This window comes from Plectrocnemia conspersa, unplaced genomic scaffold (assembly GCF_051122295.1).
Source record: "Plectrocnemia conspersa isolate PC_06_02 unplaced genomic scaffold, ASM5112229v1 ptg000001l, whole genome shotgun sequence".
NCBI lineage: Eukaryota > Metazoa > Arthropoda > Insecta > Trichoptera > Polycentropodidae > Plectrocnemia > Plectrocnemia conspersa.
In genome coordinates, this window is record NW_028277165.1 from 9,893,101 (window position 1) to 9,909,200 (window position 16,100).

Here is a 16,100-nt window from a genome sequence, read left to right on the forward strand (position 1 = left end):
CACCGGCTCCTCCATGCCGCACGCGACGCTCAATCCGCTGCTCAGCACAAAGCTGACCACTGCGGAGTTCCCCACAGGATCCCTGTTACGGCGAGCCTGCGAGGTGTCACCCCACAGTGGGTCATGGGCGTTAAGATCGGCGCCGACCACAACACTGCGTCCAGCGAGAGCATCTAAAGCAGATGATAGTCCCCCAATGTGAACCTCACGGGGGTCGCCATACTGAAAGTAAGCCGACACCACATGAAGACTCACATTAGGGGATGACAAGTGAACAACTGCACGCCACTGATCCGAGAGGTGTCTCAGAAAAGTGACGCACAGGTTGTTGTTGTACACCACTATAGAGGCACCCGCTGGCTGGATCTCGTAGATCCTAGCATCGCAGCCGGCGCCTGTAGTCTTACCGGAGTGGGTGTAGGGCTCCTGAAGGAGCGCCACATCCACTCCAAGAGATAGGGCCCTATGGCAGAACTCCGCAGTGGCCGCTCTAGACCTGCGGAGATTCTGCTGGGCGAATTTAAGAGACCTTGTTTGAAAGTTAGCCATTTATGGATGCTAGCTCCCTGGCTATAGCCGCCCTGTATACTGGACAGCACTGATCCCCAGTTTTGTGAGCCGGGGACATATGCTGCCTTTTTAGGCGACAGCAGGACGCACACGCTGCCTGCTTGTCTCTGTTCGGGCAAGAAGCACCCTCGTGCGTCACACTTCCGCACCAGCTGCATGAGGCTTGAGGAGCCCTGCAGTTTTGTGCGGAGTGTCCGTAAAGATGACATTTGTAGCATCTCATTACTCGCACATGGTCTCGAATTCTATGAGCCTGTAAACCTATGTATATTAATGTATTTTTGGTCAAGAATGAATGGCAATTTGGAGGAATTGATATGACAATATGTCGATAATTGGCAACTTTTGATTGTAAGCGTACGATTATTTTCGAATTTTTGACAGTCATCTTTAGAGATGGTTACTGATCCCTCTATGTTTTGCTCATAAATTGACTCCAGAAAATCAGCATCACTTTGGTCATCCTTGGGTACGCCCAAGATGATCGCTCTGGGGTCTTTCAACCCATGGAGAGAGGCCCGTAAACCAGCCTTCTCCAGGGCTGGGTTGAGGGCAACTATGCGCTGAGCTTCTTCTCTATTTGCGGCAATTAGGTTAGTGGATGCTTTTCCTGATGTAGGAAGAACTTTTTTTATTTGAAGCTTTTCAGCTGATGGGTTAATCGCTTTAGTAAAAGCTGCAACAGTTTCTGCCGAGGTCTTAATGGTTTTGTCAATAGGGGTCAAATGTACTATTGATGTGGGCACTTGGGGTCTTGGATTTGATGGGGGAATTCCCCTCATTTCATTTAGTATATTTGCCATAGTTGGTTTCGGCGGAGAAATTAAGCGCTCAATACGAGCAACCGACAGCTCCAATCTCTTAATTGCCTCGGAGTGAGAAACTTCAGAGATGACTGGAGCTGTAGATTGCGCGCTAGTAGATAAACGGGCCACCAATTGGTGGAGCTCACGTCTTTGGATGGCGGAAATTCTGTCAAGAGAATCAATGTAGGCATCGAATTCATTCGATATGATTGCTGTGGAGGAATTATCCTCCTCAACAGTTTTGTCCTTTGTGAGAGGAGGGAACTCCTCTCTTGCACGTTTAGGGGCAGCTTGAATAGATTGGGGCGAAACTGAGATAGCTCTTTTACCAGAGGATTCCATCTGGATCTCAGGGGTTGTCCCCATGGCAGATGGCTTGGCGGACTCCGCCACCGCTCTCGTGTCACCCGATCTGGTGACCGGGCCCTTTCTATTGTCGGATAGAGAAATGGCAGAGGGGGGGTCTGTATCCCCATCAACCCCTGCTTTGGAGCGGACCCCCTTTTTGGGGGCCGGCTGTTTAGACATATTTTTTTTTTTTTTTTTTTAAATTTAAATTTATGCTTAAGAATTAAAACTTAATATTTACAAAAGGACTTATAGAAATAAATAGAAATAAAAATAAGCTAAATAAAAATAACAATTCGCTCGTGACGCTTTCGCACTACTCTAAATTTTACAAGTGCACGAAAGCATCACGAGTGGTCTAATATACAAAAACAAAAAAATAAAAAGTAAAGAGCTATCACTCGTAACGCCTCAAGTGAAAGCGTCACGAGCGATTTTAATTAAATAAAAAAGAGAACCGTCTGCAGCGCTTTAAATCAAAGCACCACAAACGATTCTCAAATAAAAATTACCACCACCAAAACTTAAATATAAATTAAAATTATTATTAAAAATTAAAAGATTTGGCAAACCTGGCCTCTGTGGTTGAGTTCTCCTGCCTCTGACTCCGCCTCTAGGCGTGAACGCCCTAATGGGCGTCACCCGTGCGTATTGTCACCACTTACACTAAACTTTTATTGTTGCACTGTTATTGTCACAAGAATTCACACAGAAACTATTAGCTGCGAAAACTCCGGAAGTTCTGGAGCGATTCTTCTTACACTAAGGTCGTCAGAACCGCCGCCAGACGGAGCACCCGCACACCAATTTCCAACTAGCTGCAAGCAGCAGGGACGCTTCTGGAGCCGATCGTGTGGGAGCGCACTACGCACACGTCCGCACACGATGGCTACCGGAGCGCGACTTGGATTGATCGGACAACGTAACTCTCTCGTATCACTTTCCATTGCGTGCACCACTGACAATTATTGGTACTAGAGCCCTACGAGTCCGACCTCAACGGGCGAGCCCCGCGGAGAAGCCGCGGTAGCGGTTGCTCACCCCCCGTAGTACTGGTGTAGCGTTTGACCAGTTGCCGCCAAGAGATCCACACCTCTCTATCGCACTGTAGGATCGAACGAAGGCGTGCGGTGCACCAACGTTCGGGGAGGTTGGAAAGTGGTCTAGGAAAAGGGTATATGGTGGGGGTATAACGGGCGTTGGGACAGTCGCGCTCCGCTATGATAAAGGAAGGTCTCGGATGGAGACCTTGTAATTATAGGAAAATAAAAATAAGAGTAAAAGAAAACAGCTAAGCCGACTCCAGTCTGGTGAAAACTATTATAAAAAATACATAAGATAATATAAAACAGGTGAAATAAATTTTAGAAAATACGTAAACCAACAAGTATGACAACCACAAGACTACAGACTACAGACTAGGGGCTAAGTGCAAAACAAACAAATCTAAAAACTTAAAACTAGTGAGCGGCGCACACAAATACATAAAACAGTAAGCAAAGAAACGAAGAAATGTGCACCCTACGGAGGGCACACATCATCACGCGCAAGATACGCCTCACAGAAGCGCTGGAAGGCCCTATAATTGGCCTTTGAGGCAACAAGATCTTCGTGAGAGGGGGATCCCTCTCTTTCAAGTGTTAAGGCGGAGTGAAGTTCCGCCCTTTCGCTATGCAACAGGACGCAGTCCCACAGGATGTGCTCCGAAGTCTGATCCGCATGGCCACAGGGGCAGCTTGCGCTTTCCCTGCGTTGGATTCCATGCAGATAAGACCCGAAAGCGCCATGCCTAGTGAAGAACTGCGTCGTTGCGAAATTACAGTGAAACCAGCGCTTCTTGAGGCGGTCCTTGACGCGCGGAAAGAAAAGAAAGGTCAGGCGACCCTTGTTCGACGAGCACCAACGAGACTGCCACTCGTCCTCCACAGCCTCCCTCGTCGAATATAGGATCGCCCGGTCTCTTAACGTAGGTCTCAGCCCGGCATCGGGAGGAGGGATTTCCACCCCACCAACCGTGGCCGAGCGACCCCTCCGAAGGTGGAAGATCGCAGCCCTACGCTGCGCCACCAGGTCAACAGGCTCCACGCCCGCGAGCACCAAAAGGGCGTCCGAAGGCGCCGTGGAGTATGCTGCAGTGAGGGTCTTTAAAGGGACCCTCTGCGACTTGTTTAACGCTAACTGCAGCATGCCACGAGACGCCCTCTCCGCAAACACGCTTGACGCGTACGTGACTATAGGAATGTATATAGTCTTATACATCACAAGCTTCGCCCGGAAGTGCAACCCCCACTGGTTGCCACTTAACCGGACGAGCTTGCCGTACGCGTCGCGACTCTTTTGGGCCGCATATCGGATGTGGGCGGCGGGATTGAATCCGCGGGAGACCTGATAACCCAGGTAGCGGGCGACAGGCTCAAATTTGACCCTGTGGCCGTTGAATAAAATTTTAGGGAGCCGCTCGGAATCCAGCGAGCCCCTAAGCATAACCGCACAGGTTTTGTTATGTGCAAAGGATAACTTGTTATCTTTGCACCAAGAATCTAAGGATATGAGGGCCGTCGTGGCCCGAGATTCGAGTTCCTTTCTGCTGTTGGCGTGAACCAACAGCAGGAGGTCGTCGGCATAGGCAATCAGGTCACAGTGCAGAGGAAGGGGCTCCCTGAGGACATCGTCAAACATGACGTTCCATAACAGGGGGCCCAGGACCGAGCCTTGAGGACAGCCCCTTGCCAGGGTCCTCCACACCAACGACTCACCTGCGTCCATCACCACGCTTCGACCTTCGAAGTACGACCTGATTAAACTAATCAGGTCTCGTGGGACCAATCTCGACTTCAGGGAGTCGATGATGCGAGGCCACCAGGCGCTATCGAAGGCCCCCGAAATATCGAGGAACACTCCGACGCAATACCTGTCTGGTAACGCGTCAACTCGTAATATAAGGTCTCGCATCGCATCCTCCGTGCCGAGACCCGGCCTAAAACCGAATTGACGCTCCGATAAGGGAGCGCAATTCCGACAATGGTTCTCAATTCGGGCCACTAGGACCTTCTCCAATAGTTTTCCCAGTGCGGGAAGGAGAGTAATGGGACGATATGCCTTAGGACTCGCTGGATCCGAGGCCCCCGGCTTTCTTAGAATGATCATCTTCCCGGACTTCCAAATGTCCGGGAAGGAGCCTGCCGCTCTACAGTTTTCGAATACTGTCGCGATGATTGGTGCCGCGACCTTCCACGATCTCCGAATGAGATCGCCGGTCACGCAGTCAATGCCCGGAGAGGCCCTCACACGCAAGCGTCCGAGAGCACTCTCCACCTCAGACTCGGTAATGGGCGTTGATGGAGGAGTCCTCGCATCCTCGCAATACCGAGCTCTTATTAAGGCCTGAGACGGGGAATCAGCAGAAGCTGGATCACCCGGCATCAGGGCCTCCAGAATGTTGGTCGCGGCCTGGCAGGAGTCGATGGCGCACACGCCGTGACTGTCAACGATACCCGACAGCGACGCCATCGCGCGATCGGGCATCATGACGCCCCGGTAGTGGCGGCCCCAGACATTTTTGGCGCTCTCTCTCTCAACAAAGTCCCTCCAGTGACGCCTTTTTGCAGTCCTGATGAGGGATTTATACTTGTTGCGAGAGGACCTAAACACTCCTCTGACTCCAACCAAGGGATCTTCAGAAGGAGCGGAGCCATCGAGAGTTGACCTACTAAGCCGTTTTACTTCGGCATAGTAGGCCCTCTGAGCCCGGTTGGCCGCGCATCGAGCCTCTGTCAAGGCCATCGTCCACCATTCCGGTCTATTGCGAGATGGCGGTTTCGTAACATAACGCGGGATCGACCCATCAGCCGCCGACAAGATCGCGGTCTGGAGGGCTTCCGCCTGGACATTTGATATCTCTACAGGGAGAGACCACGGTCAAGTCGAAAGTGATGAGTCGATGATCAGAGAGGCACTCCTGAGTGTGCACTCTCCAATTACTTAAATTTAAAGGCCGAGCTAGGGAATAGAGCGTCGCATCCGGGGTGGACTCACCAGTAGCCGAGACGTAAGTCGGCACCGGCTCCTCCATGCCGTACGCGACGCTCAATCCGCTGCTCAGCACAAAGCTGACCACTGCGGAGTTCCCCACAGGATCCCTGTTACGGCGAGCCTGCGAGGTGTCACCCCACAGCGGGTCATGGGCGTTAAGATCGGCGCCGACCACAACACTGCGTCCAGCGAGAGCATCTAAAGCAGATGATAGTCCCCCAACGTGAACCTCACGGGGGTCGCCATACTGAAAGTAAGCCGACACCACATGAAGACTCACATTAGGGGACGACAAGTGAACAACTGCACGCCACTGATCCGAGAGGTGTCTCAGAAAAGTGACGCACAGATCGTTGTTGTACACCACAATAGAGGCGCCCGCTGGCTGGATCTCGTAGATCCTAGCGTCGCAGCCGGCGCCTGTAGTTCTACCGGAGAGGGTGTAGGGCTCCTGAAGGAGCGCCACATCCACTCCAAGAGAGAGGGCCCTATGGCAGAACTCCGCAGTGGCCGCTCTAGACCTGCGGAGATTCTGCTGGGCGAAACTGAGAAGCTTTGTGTGAGGGTTAGCCATTTATAGAGGCAACCTCTCTGGCTAAGGCTGCCCTGTATACTGGACAGCACTGGTCCCCAGCTCTGTGAGCCGGGGACAAGTGCTGTTTTTTAAGTCGGCAACACGACGCACAAGCCACCTGCTTGTCCTTATTTGGGCAAGAGGAGCTCTCGTGCGTCTGTGATCCGCACCAATTGCACGAGGCTTGAAGAGCCCGGCAATTCTGCGCGGAGTGTCCGTATAGTTGGCACTTATAACACCGCATAACACGAACGTGGTCCCGGATGCGGTGTGCCTGCATGCCTATATATACTAAACTATTTTTAATCAAAAATGCGTGGTGAGCTGGGGAAAGGGACACTACAATATGACGGGAATTTGGGGTTTTGGACATTAAACGTACTACAATTTTTGAGTTATTGAGGAACTCTGACTTTGTTATTTTGGAAGAGTCCTCAATATTTTGTTCGTATATTGAGGATAGGAGGTTTTGATCATCTTGAGCGTCACTAGGGACATTCAGAATGATCGCCCTAGGATTTTTTCCACCCTGTACAGTCGCCTTTAAACCTACTTTTTCAAGTAACGGGTTGAGACTCACTATACGTTGAGCCTCAGCCCTATTTGCAGCTATTAAGTTCGTATAGTTTTTGCCTATGGTTGGGACAATCCTTTTGATTTGCAGTTTTTCTGCTGACGGATTAACTGCTAGTTTGAATGCCGCGACAGTCTCTTCTGATGTCTTAATTGTATCATTGGTCGGGATTATCCGCACCAATGATGAAGTTACTGGAGTTTTGGGAGGAGCTTGGACTGTGCCTCTCATTTCCCCGACAATGCTAGCCATTGTGGGCTTCGGAGGGGCCAACATACGCTCAATGCGCGCAACCGTCAGCTCCAGCTTTCTGATAGCCTCGGTTTGAGGAGTCTCAGAAGCGACCGGAGCCGCCGGCTGCACACATGAAGAGAGACGGGCCACCAGTTGGTGCAACTCCCGTCTTTGGACGCTTGAGATTCTCTCCAAGGAATCGACATAATCGTCGAGTTCCTTGGAGATAGCGGCTACTGAAGAGGAAGAAGACAGGGATTTGTCTTCTTTTGAGTTAGAGAGAGGAGGGAAGTCCTCTCTGAGGCGCTTAGGAGCCGCCTGTACCGTTTGTGGTGACACGGATATGGGTCGCTTACCCGGGGGGTCGACCTGAGCGACAATTATAGGGTCATCAGAGGAGGTAGGTTTTACAACCGTAGCTCGAGTATCACCCGACCTGGTGGTTGGACCCCTTCTTGGGGCCTCAGCCACTGGAGGTGGGTTTGGGTTTGGCTCATCGCCTCCTGTTTTGGTCCGGACCCCCTTTTTGGGGGCCGGCTGCTTAGACATTGTTTATGTTTGGTTTAATCCAAACAGCTCGTGATGCTTTCGAGCACTTAAGAAATAAATTAAAATAAAATTAAATAGCTCGTGATGCTTTCGAGCACTTACAAATTATAGCTAACAATAAAATTAGTATATACAAGAAATAAAAATAGAAAGATAAAAATAAGCTCGTGACGCTTTCTGATACTTATAAATATCAGCAAAACGTCACCAGTAAATACTTAAATAAAATTAATAAAAATTCGCTCGTGACGCTTTCGCACTACTCTAAGTTTTACAAGTGCACGAAAGCATCACGAGTGGTCTAATATACAAAAGCAAAAAAAATTAAAAATAAAAGCTATCACTCGTAACGCCTCAAGTGAAAGCGTCACGAGCGATTTAAGGTAAATAAAAAAGAGAACCGTCTGCGGCGCTTCAAATCAAAGCACCACAAACGATTCTCGAATTAACACACGGACCACCACCAAAGCTTATATTAAAAATAAAATATTATTAAAAATAAAAATAAATTGGCAAACCCTGGCCTTTGTGGTTGAGGGCCCCTGCCTCTGACTCCGCCTACAGGCGTGAACGCCCAAATGGGCGTCACCCGTGCGTATTGTTACGAGCACTACACTAATAATTGTTACACGGTTTAATGTTATTGTCACAAAGTTTGATAAGAAAACTGTCGGGCACGAAAACTCCGAAATTGCTGGAGCGATTCCTTCCGCACTAATGCCGTTGGAACCGCCGCCAGTCGGAGCACCCGTAGAACAGTTTTCAGAGAGCTGCTATCAGCAGGGACGCTTCGGGAGCCGATTTAGGTGGAGCACGCAACGCACACGTCCACCCGCAACGGCTGCTAGAGCGCGACTGGATTGATCGGACAGGTGAGACTACGCATAATCCTTTGCGTGCGCCACCACCATTACCAGTACTAGGGCCCTACGAGTCCAACCCAATGGGTGGCATCCAGCTTTTAAGGGCCGGATGAGCGGGAACCACCCCCCGTAGTACTACATTATTTTTGCAAGAGTTTCATTAGTGTTTCTCTCGAGTGTTTGTGGGAAACGTTCTCCTGACACCTGCGTACTGTGCTTAGCTATTTGCCCTCGCCTAGCTTTGCTTGCTCCTGTATTTCCGGTTTTCATCCTTGGAAGTCACTTTCGCGCTTCCTCCGATCCAGTTCGACCCCCGAACCTTTACGGCCGGGCCCTATTAGCCTGCTGGTTAGAACTTACAGTGCTTCGCTCGTCATTGGTAGTCCAAAGGACGCTACCTCGGTTGGGTGTTCACGAGTTGACTTCCCCCTTGAGACCTGGGGTTTTTCAGGTCCCAAAGAGGTCCCTCACTCTCCCACACTTTTTTCGGCGTGCTCCAGCGTGTGGTCGGTCTGGCGCCGAGGATTGATCGGACAGGTGAGACTACGCATAATCCTTTGCGTGCGCCACCACCATTACCAGTACTAGGGCCCTACGAGTCCAACCCAATGGGTGGCATCCAGCTTTTAAGGGCCGGATGAGCGGGAACCACCCCCCGTAGTACTACATTATTTTTGCAAGAGTTTCATTAGTGTTTCTCTCGAGTGTTTGTGGGAAACGTTCTCCTGACACCTGCGTACTGTGCTTAGCTATTTGCCCTCGCCTAGCTTTGCTTGCTCCTGTATTTCCGATTTTCATCCTTGGAAGTCACTTTCGCGCTTCCTCCGATCCAGTTCGACCCCCGAACCTTTACGGCCGGGCCCTATTAGCCTGCTGGTTAGAACTTACAGTGCTTCGCTCGTCATTGGTAGTCCAAAGGACGCTACCTCGGTTGGGTGTTCACGAGTTGACTTCCCCCTTGAGACCTGGGGTTTTTCAGGTCCCAAAGAGGTCCCTCACTCTCCCACACTTTTTTCGGCGTGCTCCAGCGTGTGGTCGGTCTGGCGCCGGATTGATCGGACAGTTGGATTCTTCTTGTCCGTGCCAGTTCTGAGCTGACCGTCGTCCGGCGGCCGTACAGGCTTTAATGAAGCGTCCCGGGCGCGCCGCCGCCCGCCACACAGCTTGGAAGATCCGAGGGTACGGCTAAGGCGAGGCGCGAAACCTTGAGCGAACGAACGCCGTTGTTACGCGGCGCTGACAGCCCGCGGAACCACCCCGTTTCGTTCGATTCCCCCTTCAAGTCCAGGCCCGACATGCCACGGCCCTCAGAGCCAATCCTTATCCCGAAGTTACGGATCCAACTTGCCGACTTCGACTTAGACTGCCTTCTGCAGCATGCAAGAATACACGCGAGATCGACAGCGCGCTACCAAAATCACACATCTCTACCAAGAGAAACAAAGACAGCGGAGCACGACCACCCCACTGCCTTTACCCATAACCAAAACATTCCTTCCTCCGTCTCCAACAAAAGATAGTGATGCCGGGAGACCATCAGCAGCTCCGGACCGTGAAACCGGCCGCAGCCGTCCACCGGGACGACTCCGGCCGAGACGTGGAAGCGGACCATCGGCTTGTTCGATGGGAAGCGGTTGTGCTTAGTGCTAGGGTTGCAAAAGAGCCGATAGGTAAGGGCTAATACACAACCTGAGGACGCCGGGGGATCACCCGGGTTTTTTCTCTTCCCTTACCTAGTAGTCGTGCTATGACGTTCGAGCCGTGCGGACGTGTTCTACGGACGCTCCGTGTTGTTCGACTTCCTGAGGCGGCACTTCTGTTCCGATCTTGCTGAGATTTGGCAGAGACCTTCATAGGCAAACAGCGGTTCTTCTGATACCAGAGGAAAATTTGAGGAAAATCATCCAAAGCTAAGTGGAGTTTCGACTAAATAAACATTCCGCGACCTCGCGCGGCGCCGACTTATAAAACTAAGAATAATAAAAATAAAAACAAAAAAAATAGCTCGTGACATTTTCAAACACACACGAAAGCGTCACGAGTGGTATACAACTAAAAAATAATGACTTAAAAACTAACACTCGTAACGTCCAGACCGGAAGCGTCACGAGCGATTTCGAATTAAACAACAAAAAAAAAAAAAAAAAAAAAAATAATCACCACCAAAAAGAATAAAAATATAAATAAAAATAAAAATGTTTGGCAAACCCTGCCTAGGTGGTTGAGGGCCCCTGCCTCTGGGTCCGCCCACAGGCGTGTACGCCCAAATGGGCGTCACCTGGACAGTATTGTCACCACTAAGTTATTGTCACAAGCCCTTCTTAACAATTATTGTTGCAATTATGTGCAACCGCGGGCCGTAGAGACTGCCAAACGCGGAAACTCCGGGTATCCTGGAGCGATCCTTCCAACACAAGTGTATTAAATAATACAATTATTGTTTTCGACTATTGTGATGCATTAGAGTAACCTAACAGGTTACGTTGGTCTTAATTTAATCTAAATAAATAAATAAATATCCTTCAGCGTGTACAATGTATCGCAAAATCAACTATATTCAGTACAATTGAAGAATTACTCTTGATTAAAATAAAATAAAAAATATAATGGGCATGACATACATGCCTTTGAACTTCTTAATGTTAAAAGAATATGTAAGAATATAATTATTTTATTTATTTGGGTACATTAATGTACGGAAAATAAATGTAAATGTATTTATTAACATTCTATTTTTGTAACACTAACTTGGTATTGTATAAATGTATCAGATGTGTTCAATAGTATACATATAAATTACTATTATATATTAATACAAATTGATAATTATTTAGAAATATTATAATAAATACAAATCAAAAGATTGCAAGAGATAATTCAAGTATTAATAAATGTGAATTAAACGTATATTATGATAAGAAAACTACGCAAATAAATTTCAATATTCTTTGTCAAATCTTTCTATAAAATGAAAATATGCAAAACGCAAAAAAATCACGATATAATAGTGCTTACGACATCATAAAAATAAATAATCCTGTTAATTATATTTTAAAGATTTTTAACAATGAAACTGTAGTACATGTAAACAGTTCGAAAAAATTATCTACTTGAGCTTTTTGCATTTATATGCATAAATATTTGTATATCTTTATCAAATTATCATTTTTTATGTTTTATGTTTTAAATTAATCTAAATGTACGTAAGTTGTAATTAAGTTATGAAATTTTATTTTGCTTACTAAAAAAAAATATTGTGAAATTAGACATATTGTATTGTATACGGCTCTAACCAAAATAATTAAGACATCAAGAAGACCATATGTTCTTTCATCAACTTCACAAGCTAAAATTAACCAATTCAAGAAACGACCACAATGACTACTATTGGAAATCGTCACGGCAATCGCCTTCATGAGGGAGCTAAGAATCGTCAAGAAGATCCTAACCGGGAATCTGTCCAGGTGTGGAGTACTAATCTACACAACTCTGGAACAAAATTCTGTGGTCAAGGCAACAACAGAACATAATCGAGAAGGACTTCAGAGGCAACTTCAGAGGCAAAAAGTCTAACTACAATGATGTGCCAACTATAGTAGTAGCCGAAGTGGGGTCAGAAAGGCGACTATAGCATCGCCAATAGTTCGAAGGAAACCAGAGACTAGAAAAAATCCTACGGATATATTCGCCCTATGATTACTCTTAAGGGGGAAGAGATGTGCTACTCTCCCTGTGTAATCTTTTGAGCCTGTATAGTGTAAGGTTTGCACTAACGAATATTGTGAAATTAGACATAATAATCATCACTAGTCATTAGACATAATGACTAGTGATGTATAATAATGTCATCACTGGTAATCATACAACCAAAATGACTATTACTGGAAATCGACATGGCAATAGGCATGAGGAAGCTAAGAATCGTTAAGAAGATCCTGACTGGGAATCTGTCCAGGTGTTGAGTACTAATCTACACGATCCTTAGAAACAGAATCCCATGGTCGAGGCAACAACAGAGCATAATCGAGAAGGACTTCAGTCAGAAGGGCGATTATAGCATCGCCAAGAGTTTGAAGGAAGCCAAAAAAACTAAAAATAAAATATTGAGTATTCTTCAGTTAATTTGATGTCATCTCTGGTAATCATATGGAATATATTCGCCCTATGTTTACTCTTATGGGGGGTGTGTGTTATATGCCACTTTCTTCCTGTATAATCTTGAGCCTGTACAGTATAAGATTTATTACATATAAGATCAACGAACTTATTATCTCAATTGAATGTATTATAAATGTGAATATTTATTATCTTTCAATTTTAGAACACTAATTTGTTATTGTATAAATGTATCAGATGTGTTCAATAGTATATTTAATATATATAAATTAATATTATCTATTAATACAAATTGTTAACAATCGAAATTCTATTTTATACATATTGTAACATGAAATTGTTATTTATCGAACGAACGTATTGTAACACGAAATTGTTATTTATCAAACGAATATGTATTTATAATTATTTTATTTTTATATAATGTTTTCACAATAGTTTTGATTCTCAAAGACGTAAGATTAACCGTAAGGTTATCAGTATAGGAGCAGGCGTAGGACCAATGGAAGGCTTAGCTAAGCAATCTCTAATGATTGAGTAAGAGAAGTTGCAGTCATGTAATTCTGCTAAGCGTTCTCGAGCTCATTTACCTACGACCGTTCTCCGATGGTATTATCATATTTATAAATGATATATAACTTTATGTATATTATATAATCAATCTATGTTTTTTATAATATAATATACTTTCTTCTCGCAAATATGTGTTTTATTTGTCTTTAATCCTTGAATATCTAGAATTACAAATCGAGACGTTCGTCAAATAAGTGACAAAGCCGAATGGTAACAGTTGGTGGCAGCGGCGAGATCAACTGCAAATAACAGGAATACTAAAGGCGCCTTAGTTTTAAAGAAGACCCAGCACTCCGGAACAAGAGAAAATCAAGGCAGGGCAATAGGTCCAAGACCAGGATGAGAAAAATAAGGATTATCCTAATAAGAAACGAACAAATGTATTTTTTTATTTATAAAGTTTAATTAGCAAAACTCATAATTCAAACAATTTTTTTGTTCAACGAATTTTCTTCGTGTCTCGTTTTAGGTAGGTCGCTTAAGTCTCAGTTCCGAAATGACGTCTATAGCGAAAGCCAGTCTATTCCACCCTGCCACCCTATGGTTATGACGCTCGCCCCTCCTCCGGCTCACGCCCGTGCATACTTCTGCCTTGCTGAAATAATTAGTATCCACATTAATAGAATACATAATTGTCTCCATCTCTCAACCAGAATTAAATATAAACTCCTATCTTCTGATTGGTCTGATTTGAGTTCAACTCTACAACTAATCAATCAAAGCCTGTCTTCCAGACTTTAGCTGAGACTTTGCATCCTTTTTAAAAGCACTCCCTATGTTTGTGCAAGTTCCAACAAAATTACTTAGGCACAAGACTTCAGCTTGAGTTCCATCACCATGCGAGTGCTAAAACGAGCAAAAACACTCGCACTAGCCCATATTGGTATTGGGGCCTTACGAGTTCATCCCACTGGGTGGACAACTGAATTTTTACGTCCAGAAAGTGGTTCACACCCCCCGTAATGCTATTTTGTTACATCGCGGAGTAGCAGGGCGTGATTCGGAGGAATGCTAAGGAGTGGTCGAGTGTCATGGTCAGAGGGTGGTAGAGAAAACGGACGTCATTTCGTCACTGCGACTTGGACGACCTAACTAGAATAGACACAACGAAAATTCATTTAACAAATTAAAATGGGATCAGGCGATTTGCGCGTCATTTAGCACCGTCTTTGGGAAGTATTTACGTAAACTTTGAGCTAATATTTCCTTTGTTGCTAGGGACGTTTGACTTGTTACAAAGGAAGTGGTCGACGGTGCAAGCAGACACGGCAGTGTGAGCGGTGTCAGGAGCCGAAGCGTGGGAGGCAACGCATGCGGTGACAGGAGTCGACGTGCGGGAGGTAGAGCACGAGGCATCCGGAGCGAAAACTGTCGAGCTAATTTGTTAAATGCTGAACACGTAGATCAATAGATGAAGGAACATGCCGAGAATTCCAGGACTGCTTGAACGATTGTTCGAACGACGAATACGTATTCGCGTATTGTATGCAGGTTTTTATTTTTATAATAATAAAATTTAATATATGATATATGTGGGACACGCTCAATTGGGCGACGGCGATTGGGCGACGGTCAAATGGGCGATTCAAAATGGGCGATGGACAAATGGGCGATGGTCTTTTGGGCGATACAATAATAATGCATTACAAATAAATGTGATGCAAATCAAGATCTTATAATTAATTAAATAATTAACATAATTTAATTCATATTAAAATATATATATACATATACGTACATACGAAAATATAAGTAATATTTTTTAGAAAAAAATTAAAAGATGAAAACATTATTCGGTCTAAACAAAATATAATATACCTACAAAAGATATATGTATATAAATATTTACTTATCATTTGTGCTTATTTAATCATAAAATATCACTTAAACAGTTTGATTTTTTTTATTCAAGAATTTAAGAGAGTTACCCGATATCATAAAACACTTAGGCTTAAGTCGGTAATTTTATTATAAATATCTACCTGATAAATGTTTATAGTGGACCCTTACACGATATTTATGTTTTGAGCCTTGGAAACTACTGTGAGAACAACCTTTTGGAATTTCCAAAAATCGCATATTTTACAGTAATTTATTTTAAATTAGATAGGATAGTTATATATAAATATAATAACACAGAACTAGCGCTGATAAGTGTTTATCGTGGATTTAGCCCTTTACGCGATTTTTTTATGTTTTGAGACTTATAAATTACTGTGAGAACAATCTTTTGGAATTTCCAAAAATCGCATATTTTACCGTTATCTACAATATTTTACTGGATAGGGTAGTTATATATAAATATAATAACCTAGAACTAGCGCTGATAAATGTTTATCGTGGATTTTGCCCTTAACGCGATTTTTTTTTTGTTTTGCGCCTTGGAAATTAGTGTGAGAATAAACTTTCGGAATTCACAAAAATCGCATATTTTACAGTTATCTATTTAAAACTAGATAGGTTAGTTATATATAAATATAATAAGCCATAATTAGCGCTCAGTGTACTTTTGAATTTTGACTGAAAACGTTCGTAAAAAGTTTCGTTGCGTCTTTGAAAAGTATTTTTGTCGTGGTTTTAAAACCCTTTGTCACAGTGTCATTGTGTTTTTGGTAAAAAAAATCAGTACAGCAAGAAAATAAGTATGTATCTTTTTATTCACATGTGGGTTATATTTCATATGGTATTTATAGATAATTGTTTTTTATAGATCATTGTTGAGAACGACCAATTTGAGTTAACACAGTTTATATTATTCATAAATGGATAATTCAGGCATATAAAGTCAAAAAGACAAGGAAAAATATGTTTGGAATGGATATCTTTATGAAAAGACTAGACAAAAAAAAATTTATAAAAGT

At 44.8% G+C, this 16,100-nt stretch overlaps 2 long non-coding RNA genes across 2 annotated transcripts in view; one reads left to right on the forward strand and one right to left on the reverse strand.

Annotated features, from left to right (window-relative positions):
* The window catches only part of LOC148238738 (uncharacterized), a 477,006-nt gene that overhangs the window by 236,194 nt on the left and 224,712 nt on the right, over positions 1-16,100 (reverse strand). The gene's annotated exons all lie outside the window — the stretch shown is intronic.
* LOC148238745 (uncharacterized) lies at positions 15,761-16,091 on the forward strand. The gene is made up of 2 exons (XR_015811888.1): positions 15,761-15,881; positions 15,950-16,091. It is a non-coding gene; the product is annotated as an uncharacterized LOC148238745 (long non-coding RNA).